The following is an 18175-nucleotide window of genomic DNA, read 5'->3' on the forward strand; positions in this document are numbered from 1 at the left end:
CAGTAAATTGTTAATATCAGGATTAAAAACCTGCACAGTGCAAATACTGACATATTACAATGCTAAAATTAAAGGATACAATCATGACTAGGGCCAGAGAAGATACTACTTCATCCAGGGCAGGATGTCAAGAGGAGGCAGGAGCTGTCTCACGAATGCAAGATGTGGCAGAGTGTTATAGAAAGGAAGTTTAGCTCCTCTTGCAGGTACAAGGCACAGCTGATGAGCTGACTTAGTGTCTTGCCTCTGGAGAAGGCAGGTTGCCCCAGATCCATCTACACTTGTCCTGCAGTGAAGATGCAGACACTGAGTCCTAAGCTCAGAAGGGGCTAGGAGCCAATGTCCCTCAAATATTTGACTCAACTTGGCAAAAAATTAAACTTAATTTATTGCCAGTTAAAATAAATACTTAGTAATTAACTTGGGTAGTGAGAAGCAGAAAGACAAACGTTAAAACATCAACTTTCCTCCCTCCTTTCCCAAGCTGAACTTCAGACTCCTCTACAGCCACCCTGAGCGGTGCAGTGGGGATGGGGGTTGTGATCAGCCCGTTGCAGTTGTTCTCTGCTTTTCCTTTCTCCTCATACCTTCCCTCTGCTCCAGAGTGGGCTCTCTAGGGGCTGCAGTCCTGTCGGGAGTACCTGTCTGCTCCAGCGTGGGGTTCTCCATGGGCCGCAGTGGATATCTTCACACCATGGAGCACCTCTTCCTCTGACCTTGGTGTTCCCTCTGTTGTTTCTCTTTCCCTTCACTCCTCTCCACCTGGTGTTTTCTGCCCTTTCCTTAAATACGTTTTCCCAGAGGTGCCCCATGCGTGGCTGTGGGGCTCAGCGTGGCTGTGCCCGGTGCGGGGCACCCCCAGCCTCTCCTCACAGAGGCGGCTCGGCAGCCCCTGCCAGCGCTCTGCCACCAATAGGTAGGCCCAGGCTGGGGACAGGGGGCTTCTTTTCTTTTCTTCACTGTTCATTTGTGAAGATTGAGCTTTGGTTTCTTCGAAAGAGCCCCCAGCAAGCCAAATGTAAAGTCCTAATACCTTTTTCTTTTCCAAAGGAGGACTGCGTTTCCTGCTGTAAGAACTGTTTCAGCAGAGACGGGTAGCTCATGATAAATTTAACTGTAATCTGCGAAATATATGCTAATGCTTTACTTTCGATGTATGAGCATTCATGCCACTTACCCATTGGTGCTAATTATCTAACATACATTACCATAAAGCTGGAATTGCGTGAGGTATGTTAGTGCTTCCTAAACTTTATTTCAGACAACTTTCTGGCTTATTCGTCAGTAGGTAATTTTATAGCTCCCGGACACAGCTCTCACAGAGTAACGTGGCTCCTTCGGTGTTTTCTGCAAAAATGACGAGACGCAGGCCAGCTGGTCCCCCACTGCTCGCTCTGGTGAAATGATATTCCCATCACAACTCCTGCTGTAATCACTTCTACTAATCTTGCACTCTCTCCTTCCCACATAGATTCTCCAGATCATTACACAGGTTAGCTCTCCCCCGCCTGCCCACCAGTCACAGGATTCAAACAACGAGCCTCAAATTATGCTGAGAATAAATGGAGATAAACAGCAAACCCAAGGAGACAAATAAGACAAACACCTTGAAAAGGAACCAGTAAGTGAAATAGGATGTGACAGGCTCAGGAAGATGAGAGGGAATGATTTCCTGGAATGCAGCAGCAATTTCGTGCCAGCAGCGATGTGCTGGCTGTACTTGACCTTCAGTAACCTTTATCCCCATCTCCTACTGCTGCTCCTACAGCTTCTCAGCCTGGTTCTCCTCCTTCAGTGCTGCTCTTGCGGTTTCTCTGTTCTTATCTGTACCTTATCTAACCGGTACAGATACTGCGTTTTCTGAAACTAGGCTCTTCCTGTGAAGGTGCTGCAATCTGTGCGTTTCCCCACACCCACCTGGAGGGGGATGCAGCCTGGCGGCTCTGCGGTGGCGTGTGGAGGGAAGTCCTCTGTGTATCTTCTTGACAGCTTTGACCTGACATTGTCATACATAGAAATTAATGTCCAACATTAACAGAATGATCCCTCGGGGAAAACCACTCAGAACTTTTTTCTTGAGACCTTCCAGAGGGGTTCTATTTGTTGAGTTTGGCTGGAAATTTTCTGGCAAAACAGGTTTTTCCCTGGAAGGTGTCAGTTTCTTGAAGTTAAAGCAGTTATTAGGAATGAGTAAATGCCAATAATTTCTTGGAAGATGCTTCCTGCAGTTTCAACATTCTGATTTGACAGGTCTGAAGCAAGACGTAATTTTTCTAGTTTGAAATATTTCATGAGTAGAATTACAAAACATGTCTTCTTTGAGAAACTGAAATAAAACTGAAATATTTTGAAATTGTCAAAGCAGAGAGTTTCTACTGACATGATTTTTTTTGGTGTGCATGACTTTTGTGCCCTTTTTTTCTTCAGTTTTGCCTCTTTGTCTCAGATGGGAGTGTGTGTGGGGGGCAATCCTGAAAATACTGAGAGGACATGGCTTTGGGTAACCATTCCCACCCTGGTCTTGTTCTTCCTCATTTGAAGGGAAATAGTCAAAAGTGAAGGATTTTCCATGTTGTATGAAGCTATTGTCAAAAAAACTTGTTAGCAGAGGCCACCAGCAGCTTTGGAAGGAAGGGAGTATGCCCAGTCCAATAATGCCTAGAATGTTTTAAGAAGGTTGCTTTTGTGTTTAAGCTGTATATCAGGATATCATTCCCTTTTGGCAATGCATAGAGGCCAATGGCAATATCATGAAATATCTGTATGAGTACTTCATTCCTTATTTGATTCAGTGTAGTACATCTCCTACCCTGTTCCTGAAATATCATTGTAACTGTTGTGTGGTCTCTGTATGTTCTTGTGTACCCTCATGCAGTGTAATATCAACACACTTTCTGTTACTAAGAGAAGTCTCTGTGTGTGAATGCATCTTTGTGTATGAAGCACTCCCCTCTGTCTCTTCTCAGCCTGTCGGGAAAAGAGTTTGATTGTTTTATAGAATTTTGCTTTGTTTGAAGAAATTATTGAGGGATGTTCAGCTGGACAGATGAGGTTTGCACTGAAGTTTGCAAGTGAGTTTATTTTTTTCTCCTCAGGGAAGAAGGTCTGTAGTCCACATCCAGCTCTTCCAAAAGTCGTCATCTCCTCTCAGGAATATCTTGTCTGTTTGCTGGCAGATTCACTGTTCTGAGGAACACAGCTGTCACGGGAGGTCATGGTCAGAGAAGGGGAGGGAGGTCTCACAGGTAGGTGGGGCCAGTCCTGCAGCACACTTTGAATTTCAGGGTAGCAACCTTGAACTCGTCTCTGCTCTGCAGGGGGCCCACACAGTAAGCCCGAGCACTGCGGTGAAGTGTTTGCTGTGACCTGCATTGCTGATCAGATGAACTGTTATGTATAGCAACACTTGGTATTTTTTTCAGGATATATAACCATTCCTAAATCTGAGTTGAAGTGACGTAAATGCCACACAGTTCACTATTTCATCAGGCCTGTTCATTTACTGAAAGTATTTTTTGGCTTTTTTTTTTTTTTCATAATTTCTTTTACCTTCACTTAAGCACAGGAAATTTTTGTATGGCCTGTAATTGATGAATTTCTTACAGCTGGTGTAAAATAGTTCATTTATACTGGAGAAGTCCAAAGCAGTCTTTTTAAGTGTCTTAGAATAATATAGTCCAGTAAACCTATGTGCTAGGGAAGCATAATATTGAGTATACCAATGACTGTCTCTCTTAAGAAGAAATTATTTTAGAAATATGAATAGTGTGAGACTTTTCTGATTTTCTTGTGAAGGTCCAGTTTGTGCTCTCTATCCATAAAGTATTTTTTATTGTTTTGAGTTCAGATGAGGCTTTACTTCACTGATATAGTTTACTTCATGGGTCCTGTCAAAGGTCCCCCAAAACCTGCAGCCTCATGATGCAAAGTGCTGATCTGATATAAGCTCATTCTGCTGGTTCTACTTTTATCAAGCATCGTTGATTGGTTAACTTTACATTGGCAAGTTTTAGGCTAGAACAGATGTCTTCTTTTCTTTCCTAGCTAATTTCAACTCAAAAACATGTCATCAACTCTGTATTACCTGCTTTGGTGAGCTGCACGAAACAAATTGCTTACCTGCACTAGTCAGGCTTGAATTTTTCCTTCTGGGTGGTGTAGTGGAGCAATGACGTGACATTAACGACCAAGGACAGAACAGCAGCCTGCATACTTGCAAGAGATTCACCAGTTGTGATTTTATGGCTTGCCTTACAATACCATTTTCCTTAAAACTTCAGCTGCAGCATTTGTAGGAGTATGTCCAAATTCAGCTTGTGCTTAAAAATTATAAAGTAGTGTGTTTACCCTATGAAGCTATAGGCCTAGATTGAGAAGAAATACTCCTAATCCTCAGAAGGAGGATAAAACCCCAAAGATCACTTGCATGGTATTTTGTGATAACTAACCACCTCCAGAATTTTTGAATACCTGGCTTGTGATTTTTGAACTCCTGAGGTTAGAGGTAGTGGGACAGTGAACAGTTATCAACACCAACTTGTGAAATCCCACAAAAACCCACCAGAGCCACACTTTCACTGATGACAAATAAATGGCGTAAAACATTTTCATAGGGAGTCAGCAACTAATTATTTTGCATTCATGTATGTTGCTGTAGAATTCAATGAGACCTCAACTTTAAATATTAAAAAAATAACTATTGCAGAGAGCTCATCAGCAGAAGAGAAGTTATTTGCAGTATACTTTGCGTAGAATATATGTATATTATCTTCACCTACTGTGGCATATCTTCTGCCATGCTTGTTATGTGGCTCTAGACTCCCATTAACTGAATCCCTGGTGGAAAGCCGTTTCCCTACATTATATTGTAATGCTCTTGTTAATGATAAATTGATGAAGAGCTGCTTTTTTAGATTAGGTGAGTGGTCCTTTGATAATGGGGTTGGAATCAGGCCAGAGGTTTTATACTACTTTGCCTGGAGGGTGAGAACCAACTAAAATATTCCTTTCTTGTGTTCTGCTAGAAAATGAGACAGTCAAAGAATTTCAGCTTTTAATTCTAAGAGAGCAGTTCAACACTAGTTTACATGGTGAGTATTTTTAGACTTTGTCTTTATCTTGCCCCATATTTCTAATAAATTATTAAAGAAAGGTACTTCTCATGTAATTAGAGAGCCAAGCACCTTTTAAACAAGATCAACTTCTGTACGTTTGAATTGACTGGTTTCATTTTCTATGGCAAAAGATCATAAGGAAAATACTTTTGCATGTTTCAAAGTTAAGATCAATTGTTATCCTTTTCCAGTTTCAAATGCACTAGATTAGTACTTTTGCTGTAGCAGAAAACTGTTAGAATATTTATGGTTTTTATTTTTACATAAAAACAGGCATTTCCTATTATTTCTTTCTTTGGGCAAGGAATGTGCAGTGCATTCTTAAATCTATGGATATTTTTTGCTATTAGCATGAATATAATTGAAATTAAGTGAAAGTAAAATATATTTTTGAAGTGACATATTTTTAAAGTTTCCAGTCTTGGTTCTGATGGTCTTTCTTAGCTCTGTACCTTGCCCTTTGGGAAAAAACATGGAGTGTGCATGCTTATCTCTTCTGATCGTGATTTGACAAGGTCATGCCTTGGTAGGATTGGGCTGCCTACTATTATCTTGATGTTGCTTTAAAATTTAGTGGAATATGGAAGAAAATAGAGGGGTCAGTGGAATTTTAATACACCTAATAGATGTAAAAATCTTTGTTATTGCTGACTGGAGGTGGCTCCATGTTGCTTAGGACAATGCCTGATAAGGATACAGGGCATTTAAGTGTAAACTTTATTAATGGACAAGAAAATCTTAGAATGTAATTACAGTAAAGCAGTTTTAGGTTAAGGTGACAAAATTGGGGTCTGGATTTGGATTCTGTCATGTTCAAATTTAGATGTTTGGTTTAGTCCTCTATGAAAATCAAAGATACAAAACAAAAAAACCCCTACACACACACACATACACACACGTGTTGCTTATTTTAGAATTAAGAGTTCGACACTTCTATTACCCAGTTTTGATCACAGGAAAATGAGAATTCTTTCCTGTTGAAGAATTTCTTCAGCCTTTTAGATGAGAGCAGACCTAATCTCACCACAGGAGAGCAGATTTAATCTCACCATAGGAGAGATTCAAATGTCCCTTACTTGCCTTCTGCTTTCCAACAAGCATTTGTTGTGGCTATCAGAAGGAAAATTCTGTTCTACATGAAAATCTCTCTCCCTCAGCTAGGTCCATGTTCTGCCTTCAGTTCACATCAACAGTTAGTGTCAAATCTTCTACGCAAACTTTCATTTCCAGATCAGAGAGAACTGCTGGGGATCCTAGCACCACCTGGTAAATCCCAGCACCACCTGGTATTTGGGAGTCATTTGCTCAGGTGTCTGCATGCAAAGATAGAGTATATCAGGCTCCAGCCCTAACTGGGAGGCAGTTAGTGGCAACAGAAGTATGTGATGGCAGCTCAGTGAAGGGCAGGAATAAAAGGTGAAGGGTTTGGGACTGTTGTGCTTTTTTCCCTAAGGATTCAAAAAATTATTTGTGGTCACTAGCATGAAAGGCTGCCTCTTGAGGCCATTGTATCCCATGGCAAATAGATGTGTTGGTAACGGAAGGATGTGCATGTTTTAATTATGCCACCTTTGTGTAGCTTGCGTCTTTAAGGCAGGCTTTGGGTACCGCTTTCACCAAATTGTTTTGTCAAGGACATGATCTCTGTGTTGCAGCTGGGTAGGTAAAAGGCAAAAGATGTGTCTTCAGTTTGAAAAAAAAACAAACAAACCCTGTTTTGAATTCATGAGTGTGCAGTGTCTGAATCTATAAAGGCTTTGTTCACCTGAGAGTTTGCCTTATAGGACAAATGTTATCCCCAGTGCCCCTGCCCCTGCAGGGGAAAGGGTGCAGAAATCTAAATATTATGTTTAAATTGATACTGGTTGTAAAGAGCTACAGCCGAAATACCTAAAAGACAGCTTTCTTAAGTTGATATTTGTTTCAACCTGTGAAAAGAACAGTGGCTGAGTGCTTGTTAAAGGTATATTTTCTTTTAAGTTATATGGAGAGAGATGTCAACTATTTACCATAAATGTATTTATACATTTGAATATATAAATGATACTGTTACTTACCTTTAGTAGGTTTCCCACTGACAGGTATGCTCAGAAAACATCTTTCACTAAACCTGAAATGTTGATATAAATATCTGAAGAAAAATACTAATCACAGAATACATTGAACAGATTTACTGATCTTGTATACCTGGAAAAAGATTTTCAAACAGACTTTGTCAGCTCAGCCTTGGCATTCCTTGTCAAACAAAAGCATGCCTAAAGACACATTTCAAAAGCAGACAATGCAGCACTTGCTAACCTGCAGAAAATCGAAAAGGATCAGGGAGGCAGAGAACAAACAGAATAGGTAAGCAATAAGAAATGGAACACAGTTCTAAAGAGCTGTTTCAGCGAGCCAAATATGTTTAAAGAAGCCTACATCAATAATTAAATATCAGTAAGTAAAATTCCAGTATACTTTTTTGCCAGTATTGTTTTAAGATTTGTAATATAGAAATGAAATTATTGATTCAGTATCAGTAAGAAAACGTAACTAGTGTTAGGGGAGGAAGAATCGGGTGGAGGGAAGAGAACGAGACAGGAGTATTTTTAGCGCAGAGATGCTAGTCTGGAATGTTAACTTTTCGTAACAGAAAGTCCACACTTCAGTATTCGTCCACTTCAGCTGAAAATTTGGGTCAGGCAGCTGTTATCTGAATTGACAGCAGCTATCTGATTAAAAGTAAAATGCTCTTTAAAAAAAAAAAAAAAAAAAAAAAAAGAGAAGGAGAGAGGAAAAAAGGCTGTGCTGTGTCACATTCACGCCACTCATGTTGCTTATGTTGTGTCACACTGTACAGTGATTTGATGCTACATAACACGACATGACATGAGTCACAGTTCACTGCGATCCACATTACACTCAGGTAGTTTGGCATAGGTCTAACTTTTGCTTTACTCTCATTTCCTATTCAGTGCACTCCATTTAGACTGGTTGGTTAATGCAGACAATTGCTATACACTCAAAACTAGAGTTCCCTACCCAAATACATTTTTCATTGGATATTAAAGTGGAAACTTCAGTGGATATCTTTTGCACATCCATATGCAGCTCCTTTGCTCAACATAGGAAGGGCATTAATGGCAACTTACACCTGAAAGGGAGGAGTTAAGGGGAATTTCCCATAGGAAATACAGCTGGTGTCTGTGGCAATGACTTTCTGAGTTAGAGAAATACTCTCTAAATGGAAAATAATTAGACTTTTTTCTGCCACCAGAGACATTCCCAACCCAAAACCTCATATTAACCTCCCAGCCTTCCCTTCAATTTCAATTTGAATTGAATACCTTTCTTTTTCAGAAGGATGTGAAATATAATTCCAGATCTGAATTTATAAGCAGTCTGTAGCAGGCTGAACGAAAACTCCACATCCCCGAATGCTTAGGACATGGACAATTCAACATCTTTTCAGAGCTTTGCACTTTGGGTCTAGCTGTCTTAATTGGATGTTTTCCAAAAACAATAGTCTATTTTCTTCATGGTCACCCACCTCAGACAATAAGCATCAGCCCTGGAGCACAGTTAAATTGCGCTATTGCTTCCTGTAATAGACTCTTGCCTGCCTGTCATAGCATCTCATAATCTTTCCTTTGTTCTAAACGGAAGTAGAGAGGAGCACAAATTAACAGGCAGCTTTGATGAGTTTCTTTCATTTTTATTGACAGCGTCCTGAAGTTCTAGATCCACTTAGCACCTCCAAAGAAGCGATAAGTGATTTAGCTTTTGGGGGACAAATTGGTTCTATTAATTCCAAGTGCCAAATTTACCAAAAATAACTCATTAGCTGTGCATTATGATTCACTAGGGTGCTCTGCTCTTGGCTAGATCCCAAAACTCACATTTGTGTACAAATGTTCCTATTACGGGGTGTGAGACTTATTAATGGTATACCATATGCACCAGTACATTTTTCCTCTTTCTAAAAGCAGTTTTCCTACCACAGATGAGAAGTGACCAGATTTTGAAGGGTTAAACCTATTCTCATGTGATAAAACCTGAGAAACCACAGCAATCAAGCTTTCATTCAGTCTCAGCTACTCACTTTCCCCTTTCCTGTGGCTACTACTTGAACCTAATATTCCTTCCTCTATGTTTAAGAAGCAAATGAGGGAGTCAGCAGAAAAATTTGGTTATGGACTTGGTTTCTGCTGCTAAGTTTAAGTTTGCTGGAGAACAAAAGTGCTCCCTCCATTCCCTTTTGAAAAAGCTGTAATTCACAAACTGCTTCTGCCCCCCAACTTGCTTCATGCTTTGATGGTTTGGATTCTTCACAACTGAGGAAAAGTGATGTCTGATACCGCGATAAAATGTGACTTACGTTCCTGTGCATTTAAGAGGTTTTTGTGTAGTTACACACAGATCCAAAAGAAAAGCAATGGATGATGTGAAAAAGGCTGGAGGTTTTTTCTGTCATCTCATCTCTTGGTGGTAGAGGCAAGGCTGTGATTTCCCTTTTACACAGTTCTGAATATGGTTCGTACCAGAGACAGAGCAGCCCCTAAGGAAGCACGCCCAGTCATGAAGAGTCCTTACGCTAACGGCGCTGAGCAATCAGGAAAGTGTCTGCAAGCCAAGATAAAACATCCTTTCCATAATGCAAGGAGCAGGCAGGCAAACCATCTTTCTGATATATGTAAGGAGGCAGTGAGGGTGATGACTGTGCCAGTGGGGCAGCTGGGACACTGACACTGTTGTCCCTGCTTTGCTACAGGCTTCCCATGTGGCCTTTGGCTGGTTGTTTGGGGCCCACCTGCAATGGCACAGTGTGGTACAAGTCATTCCCGAGTCCTACACCTGGATTTACGATCCTTTATCGTTCACCAACCCCCCTGTGCAAGCATTCTTCCTGCTGTGGGCTGCGGGGGAACATTTCCTCTTCGATATTTCTAATGCTCTGTGTCAAAAGGCTTTTACTTCTGCTTCTTAACTCAGTAACTGGAGTTTTACTTCCATGCTTCCCCTTCCCAATTCTCTGAGCACTTTGGGTATTAATTGAGTTTTCTAGTGTAGTAAGCTGAAGTTTTTCACCACATAAATGATTAATCCAAATAAAGTGGAGTTATTGAGCAAAAGTTAAATTGGGCTTTAATTTGCCTCAGGTCTCTTTTGAGCCATCTCCTTGGCTGCTCCTTATTGTGGAAATGTTTCCCTCTTTGAACATGGTTTTCTTTAAAAAACTATTTGCAAGAAAATGAAAGAACAAATTTTGTTGTTCAGGCATCCTGACAGCTGGTGCCAGGTACAGGAGATGTCTGTCTTCTGAGGAAGTTAGTTTCTCTATGAACATCCCTTCTGTCTTTATTCAGATCTGATGGCTGAAGGAAAAGGTGGGAGGAATCTGGGTGACCAGCTGTGACAAAATCCTGGTTCCTTCATTTTCTGTAGTACCCCTGATTCTGTCCTGTGGCCAAAGGGATGGACGGTGTCTCTTCCATTTTGCAGGTAATTGTGCTTCTAATGCTTTTGTCACTGGCCTTCCAGAAGGGCAGGTGTCCTTTAGCCTACCCTCTAAATCTGAGCTAAACCTGCAAGTGAGGGCCCTCTAGGTGCAAGTATGAAGTGTGATGCAAAATGAGGTGCAATACTGAGAGGAAAATGGGTACACATAGGGGAATCGGTCACATCCTAATTTTGACAGGCTTGCGTGAGCAAAGGCATATTGTGAGGCAGCTGCTTCTCATGGTGGGGCGTGTCATTACAGAGAGTCACACAGACTGATGCTTCAATACTATGTCACCTTTGCTTGAAAAATCAGGTCATATTATATGTAAGATAATACTGTATTCATCACTTAATATTTTATATAATTAAAATATTTAGCTAAGTAACAGTGTGTTGGGGTGGTGTGTTTGTGTATGTGTGGGTATAAATAAGTATAAATAAACAAGTATTAGTGGTGCAATAGCACTGAATAATTTATCCAGACCAAATGAGTTATTTTCAGTCTCTTAGTCTTGAAAATTTCAGACTGAACTCCTCAAGTTAATTTATTTATTTAATAGCCATATTGCAGTAATAGTAGCTGTGTTGTCTCAGGTTATCATAGCTAGCTTAAGGATACGATGGCTGAAGAGCTTGCCCATTTTCCCCACTTAGATCAGCTATTCTAATGAAAGATTATATTTTTCTCTGCAAAATGTTCTTCTTTTATAATCGGTAGATTTAGTTTGTATATGTCCTGATTTCTGATGGAAGTGGTACAAATGTTTAACAGCAAATTAATACAGAGCCCAGAGGATCAGTGAATGCTAATAAACCCCCCAAGTCTCAAAGTGAGACCAAGTGGAAAAAGGGAGGATGGACTGATGGGAGACAAACTGACATGAGCAGCAATAATGGTAGCAATATAAAATGACTTAGAATGTCACTGCTCAAGAAGATTTGCCCAAGACACTGCAGTGGCACCAGAGCACAGATAAAAGCTTGCAGTGTACATAGTTTGCCTATGCAGTGTCACTATAATCAGTGATTCCCATCAGGGTATAGTAACCCTTTGATTTTGATTCACCCCTTTGCTTCAGTGCTTGCCTTGGGCCGCACCAGATCCATCTGGCTACCTGTCTTGCTTTTGCCACCCGTCATAAGGACACCTGCCAACTGCTTGTCTCTCAACATGCTGCGTTTACTACCCCTGAAAGCAGTGCCTTCTGCTAGTCAGGGAAGGAGAGCACTGAGGAGCAGTGAACTGGCAGATTGACAAATAAGCTGAGACTGACCCAGGGCTGGCACCCTCCAGAACTCACTTATATTTTTGTGTTGGGCATGATCATCTCTAAGTGTGGCCCTGATTCCAGCTGTCATTTTAGGTCAGATGCATAATATCACTTTACAGAACAAGTGTAGTTAAAGGACCCTCATCCATCATAGCCAGATGGAGGAAAAAAATACAAACAAACAAAGTAGGTAACAGCAATGCTTGGGACATACTATGACTCTCTGGTGCTCCTTCAGCCTGGGAGGCTGGGCAGTGCCACTGATTAAGATGGTAACCTACACTACAACAGTCATCTGTGAAACTGCTGTGCGCTGGAGAAATTAATCTGAATACCTTCTCAGCACAAAGACAGCAAAATTATCTTGACTGATAATAGAACCCAAAGTAAGTGTACCAAAAGGGTAAACATCACATGGAGCAAACTTTCCACACTTGCTGTTTGGGAGCCTTCTCTTTATCAGGAATTAGCACTGATTTTGTAAATAAGATGTCCTTTCTGTGAGGAGACTGATGCTAGACAAAGAAAAAAAAATATCTTTTATTCCTTATTGACATCACCTTAAAATAGATTGAAATTGCTCTATTTGCAAAGGAAGCAGAAATTCTTCTTTTTCTTCCTCTGTGTATCTTCCATCCAGTTTTTGTTTTTGTAGAACTTCCCCAGAACAGTGGACTCATGCTGGACAGGTTTGTGCTTCCCTGGCAAGAGGAAGTGGATGCTACAGCTTCCCTGCTTGGACCAGTCCCTCTTCTCCCCATCTTTTTTGACTGCCGCTGGCTGCATACTGCTGGAGTGCTCTTCAAATGCATCCTGCCCCACTCATCTGGCAAACGTTCCGTTTACACTCTGAGATACCCCGAGATAGTTCTTGCTGGACCTTTTGTGAATGACACAGGGAGGTAAAATAACTTGCTTCGCCTCCCCGGTGTGATGTGGGTTCTCATTAGGGAACTGGATGGAAGCTTTAGTTTGTGGCTGCACAATTCTTTCCTATGGGCTTGTGTCTTCTGCAGTCAGCTGTATGCCTGGGTCTCTCAGGCTAGAATTGGGTGGTGGTTACCTATCTCGCTCCTTACAACTGTACATCCGGTCGTATTTTGTCAATAGTGAATAGTTAAATCCTGAGAAAATCAGACAATTTTGAAAGACAGTAATTACATATTTGTTCTAAGGCTCGTAAGGATTGGTTCCTGCCCTTGAGTTTTGCATGAGAGGTTTTAGACCATCTTCCTGCTGTCTTTTCTCTTTCCCCCAGAAAGCTATTTCAATGCCTGCAGCTCTGCTACAGTCAGGTAGTGATTAGAATATATTGTCAAATCTTTTAGCTTTTTTTTTTTTTATTGTTGTGTCACACAGCTCACCTGCCAACTTGTTTCTTGTTAATTCAACTCTTCTCATCTGCTTCTGTTTCTACACTTACTTGTGGGGAGATGAGGTGACTGGGATTGAATAGGAGATAGCAGCGGTAGTTGAAGCAAGATGAAAATGAATGATATTTTCAAATCCTAAGCAGGGCTGCAGAGGCTAATAATTACATTAAAAAGGCCCTCTGCAGGTAGGTGCAAATAGGCTAGTCTAAACAAGTGCCACTATTTTAATGTGGGCTGTTCAAGACGATGTCATTACCTGACTAGACTGCCACCTTTCACCTCCAGCCATTGTGCTCTGTTAGATCTCACTAACAGGGAGAGTGAGGAACTTGTTTGCAGGGGATTTGTTGTCTCACGCTCAGAGGCAGCTGAGAGACTTGCCAAATGACAGGAAGACGCTTACATTCACAAGGTGTGATTGCCTAAGTGTTTGACTGTGTCTAATTAGTTTGCCTTTGCTGGTTGGTAGCTCCACAGTCAGAAGCAGATTGACTCTGCAGGCTTTAAGCAAAGAGGTCTGATTGGTGTTATTATCATTTGTTTATTTAACCCTCCCACTAGCCATGAAATATTCCCTACAGTATGGCCTTTCCCTCTGTCTTTTAAAAAGGCATTTTTATGGCGCATGTTATGATGAATAATATTTTCTCCCATCATCTCTCCATAACTTTTAGTTATGTTGTAATTAGATTTCTTTCAAACATCTTCAGAACAGGCATTAGTATTAAGTGTTGGAGCTTTGAAATATGAGCAATATCTGATTACCTTCAGAAGCAGGTGATGTTAGCTTATTTTTATCATAAGTAACAGAGATTCTGTCTGCCTCTGTGTGTGAGTGCCTGTTTGGCCAAGCTTCTCTGGGGATAAAAAAATCAAACTGGTAATCTTTTTCCTTAGCAAGTGACTGCTGTAATGAGAAGTGACTGAAAAAAAAATTGAAAATAGGCCTTGAAAATCTTTATAAAATAATAGGTAGATCGCATGTAAAATCAAAAAGGGTTCTCTGAGTATGAGTGAAGACGAAAGCACCTTTCTTTCTCAATGCTGTTCTGCTTGGCTGTACCTCAGGGGTGCAATTCTACTGTGCAGGTTCTAGGGAATTCTCCAGCCTATGATTTTCAGATTTATGGGGCATGAGACCCAATTCTCTGAAAAAAAAAAAAAAAAAAAAGTTCTGAAAGGTGATTCCAAGAGGAGAAATTAGTTTTCTTTGTGGGCAAATTCCTTTGCCTTCTTCCTGGAGTGTACTTACAGGCAACTTTTCAACTGTGCCCCAAAAAACTCTGGGTTTGGAAGGGTTTGGTGCTCTTGTCAGATATTCTTCCCAAAGATACCACATCCTGATCTGAAAAGGAAAGAAAAGGCCTATATCCAGAGTCTCTGGGGTTGCGTTAGTTGACTTTGGCTAACATCTATTCTGTTTTGGTGCTTTGGATGTACTACTTGGAGATGTGCAAAACTTGACGGTACCAATGTATGTCTCCTCTTTTGAAGGACAGCTTACATCTCTGGCTATTATTCTTGTTTCTATCTGAATTCTGACTCCATCATGAGGATTTCCACACTATCTAGGAACTTGTTTTGGTTTTGACTACCATTTTTTTCCTTTTAACTGTCGAATAGGCTGGCTCCTTTCCTAAAGACAACTTAAATTATTCTCAGGACTGTGTCAAATTATAGAAGCAATGCAAAGTATATAACTGAAAGAATAGGTCATTATCCTATCAGTGAACAGATAATCAGATTAAATATGCCTATCTAGATATGTCTTTCTCTACTCCATTATTATTAAAAGTTCCAAGTAATAAACCCCATCTTATCATCTCATTATATGATGCAAATTTTATAAACAACTGACATTACTGTATCCACAGACATTATTCTGAATCAGTTAAAACACAAAGGAGCGCAGAGTAAGGATTCTGTCTTAGATCTGTAGACCACGTTTCAGGGCAGCCCCTTACTGGCTTGTGCAGCCCTTTTCCCTTGGGGACTGTGAGATGCAAAAGGAAGCTGCATCTCTGGGGGATGGTGCGTGGGTTTGTGATTCAGCTGGGAGAACGTGATGGCACATCTCTAGCCAGATGCTCTCAATTGGCTGATGATCTCAGCAGGTCCAAACAGTGTGTTGCATTGAAGGTCAGGTAACTTATTTACCCTAATATTATTGATAAATGATTTAGGAAAACTAAGGACAGTCTTAAATCTTCATTTTAATCTGAAAGTTAAATGTTTTATTTCCCTGTAAGCTGAACAAGTCCTCTTCCTTAACCAAGGCCTTCCCTCAGACATCTGCCAGACTTCTGCCTGCTCCAGCCATCCTTAAAATCTTCTAAGTTTCGTGACTGTTTTGCAGCAATAGAGGACCAGTTTTCATTTCTGGTTCAGGTCCCCTCCTGAGCTTGCAGGATGTGGGGCAGGAGGCTGCAGAAAAGAAGCCAGCCACTGTCCTCAGTTTTGCTGTCACTGTGGAATGGCTTTCAGCTAGCTCATTCTGTGAAACAGAAATCACAAAGTTGCCCCTTGAATTCCCATGTGGTACCACACCAACACAGCGTGTTGTTGTGTACCACTGGGCCAGACTTGACTCAACTTGTATAATTGTAGTACCATGTAGCTTATCCTAAGTCTTGAAAGATTTCTTCAACAGCGGAGAGGCTAAGATCTCAAAACCACTATTACAAGATAGCAGCAAAAGAAAATATGACCTATCAAGTTACCAGATTAAAAATAAAACAAACTGTTATTTTCTAGAGCTTTTACTAATTGTCACTTCTCCGCAATGTTACACAACTCCCATGTGCAAATGGACTTACTGGCAAGTTTCTGTGTGTACATACCAGTGCCCTGGCTCTACTAAACCCCCTTATCTTAGCTTCACTAATTTGCCATGTCAAATTAGTGTGATGAAACAAATTCTAATTACACTGAAAGATCACTTAGAGCATTAGCACTGCTGCTGTGGTCTGTTCTTGTGCTGTCTTATTTGCATACTAATCCAATGTGCCTAGGTAGATGACAAAATGAAATTATTTCTAATATATTTAAAAGTTTTTCCTGGGAAGGTGCTGACTCAGCCTTGACAGATGTTCCCATAGGCAGATACCTGGAAGGAGGAAATACGAGTCACACTGCTTAACCTAAGTGAGGATGTCATTTTTCTCCTTTAACTTCCCAGCTTGTTTGTTTGGTCCATTGGGAAAACAGAAGTCATTTTTTCATTTTAAAGATAAGCCAAATAATGACATCAAGAACCAAAAAATAAAATTATTACCCCTGTTTGAGATTTAAGTTTGTAGCATCAAAACGCTAAAAACATAGAAAAAGTTATAATTAAAAAAAAGTAGAATTAAAAAAAATATCTTTAAAAATGTCCTGCAAAGGAACAGTTGAGCAGAATTCCTAATGGCAGGAGTTACAGAATAAGAATGTGGGTTAATGTATCTGTAACTTCTTCCTTCTGTCTCGATGTGTTCAATGAGTTTATGCTTATAAATTAGTAAGTCGTTGTTTGTTTTCATAACCAAAAAGACTGATTTGTAAGTATGCCTGGCTGCAGAATTGATCTCCATCTAGGTGCTCTAAATGTGCATTTACTCACTGAGGAAGAAAAACCAGAAAAACTATTGCAAAATTTAGGCTCAGAATATGGAACAACCCAAAAACATGACTCTCGGAGTTTGATTTCCTGCTGGCATTACAACTTCTATTCCACTGGAAATACAAAGCCCATGTTAATAGGTTTTGCTTCACATTTTAAAGCCATGGGATTGAGATACAGAATCCTGAAAAGAAGGAAAAGGCAATGTCTTATGATTTGTGGGTGGGCCTGCTAAAATAGTTTTCCCACTCGTCTTCACATGTGAATGATTTCTTGCCCTTTTTTATCACACCACCATGCACAGGCCTTGTCTGGAGATTTTCATGGGAGTTAGCAGGGCTATTGCTTGCTCTGTTCCTAATCGTAATGGGCAAATTTATAGAAAAGTCTTGGCTTAGGTGAGATCTTCAGCATCTTGTTACAAAAGAAACAAGCTGCAATCCTTGTTCCACCAAGGTTCATGACAGAACTCTGAATGATTCAGATACGGCCAGGTTTAGTGTGGAGTACAGATAAAATGGGTGGAGATTGCTGCATATCTTGGTCACCCTGGAAAGCGTTGGGAATGAAATGAGCTGACTAGGAGGTAAAAATGTTTGATGTCATGAATAGGTGTATATTTACTTAGGGTACTGTACACAGTCTGCAGTGTGCATGCTTAATAACCTAGGCTTATAGCTTTTTCCATATGAATGTTTATTGGAATAGAACAGGCAAGAGTTGCTTGTATTCATACCTGCAGAGAAACCATTGTTTATTTGTGTGTAAGCGTGTCACATAACATACACAGAAAAAGAAACACTTCACAGTAGAAAAGTCATGGCATTTATTACAATTCAATAAAAAGTATCACAGAAATATTCATACACCAGAAAATTAACCCAGTGCCACAGTGCTCTGCTAGAAGAAGGGCACTTTTACTATCATAATGCCACAGAGGACGTTGGTCATAGGTGAGTAGTTGAGTCTGCAGGTAACTGAGAGAATTTTTGATGTGATTATGTAGTAGATGTACAGGAGATGACCTGTGTGTTGGATCACACGATGCACTGGTAAACTGGGACACATAAAATAGATATTGTATTATATTTTCATTCTATTTTTTCAGTTTTTTCATGAAATGCTAATTCTGCTACAGATCCATTATTTATGAAACTGAAAGGCTTTTTTTCCCCCTCAGTGCTGGAGGGATTTTCCACATGTAAGTCCCATTTAGTGTTAATGGCAGATACCAGTATACAAGCTCCATTCACTGGGAGGAAAATAGTCTAGCACACCTAATTAACTAATACTGAATCTCTTGCATAGATAATATTTCCTATATACATGGGTTTA

At 40.3% G+C, this 18175-nt stretch overlaps 1 long non-coding RNA gene across 1 annotated transcript in view; it reads right to left on the minus strand.

The window, feature by feature from the left end:
• Window positions 1-18175, minus strand: part of LOC308071368 — a 39505-nt gene that overhangs the window by 8522 nt on the left and 12808 nt on the right. Inside the window, exon 1 of the long non-coding RNA XR_013931117.1 lies at window positions 1-18175. This exon is cut by the window's right edge and continues 12808 nt beyond it. This is a non-coding gene — a long non-coding RNA (uncharacterized lncRNA).

The sequence above is a fragment of the Falco punctatus genome (genome assembly GCF_963210335.1).
Source record: "Falco punctatus genome assembly, chromosome: 11".
Lineage (NCBI taxonomy): Eukaryota > Metazoa > Chordata > Aves > Falconiformes > Falconidae > Falco > Falco punctatus.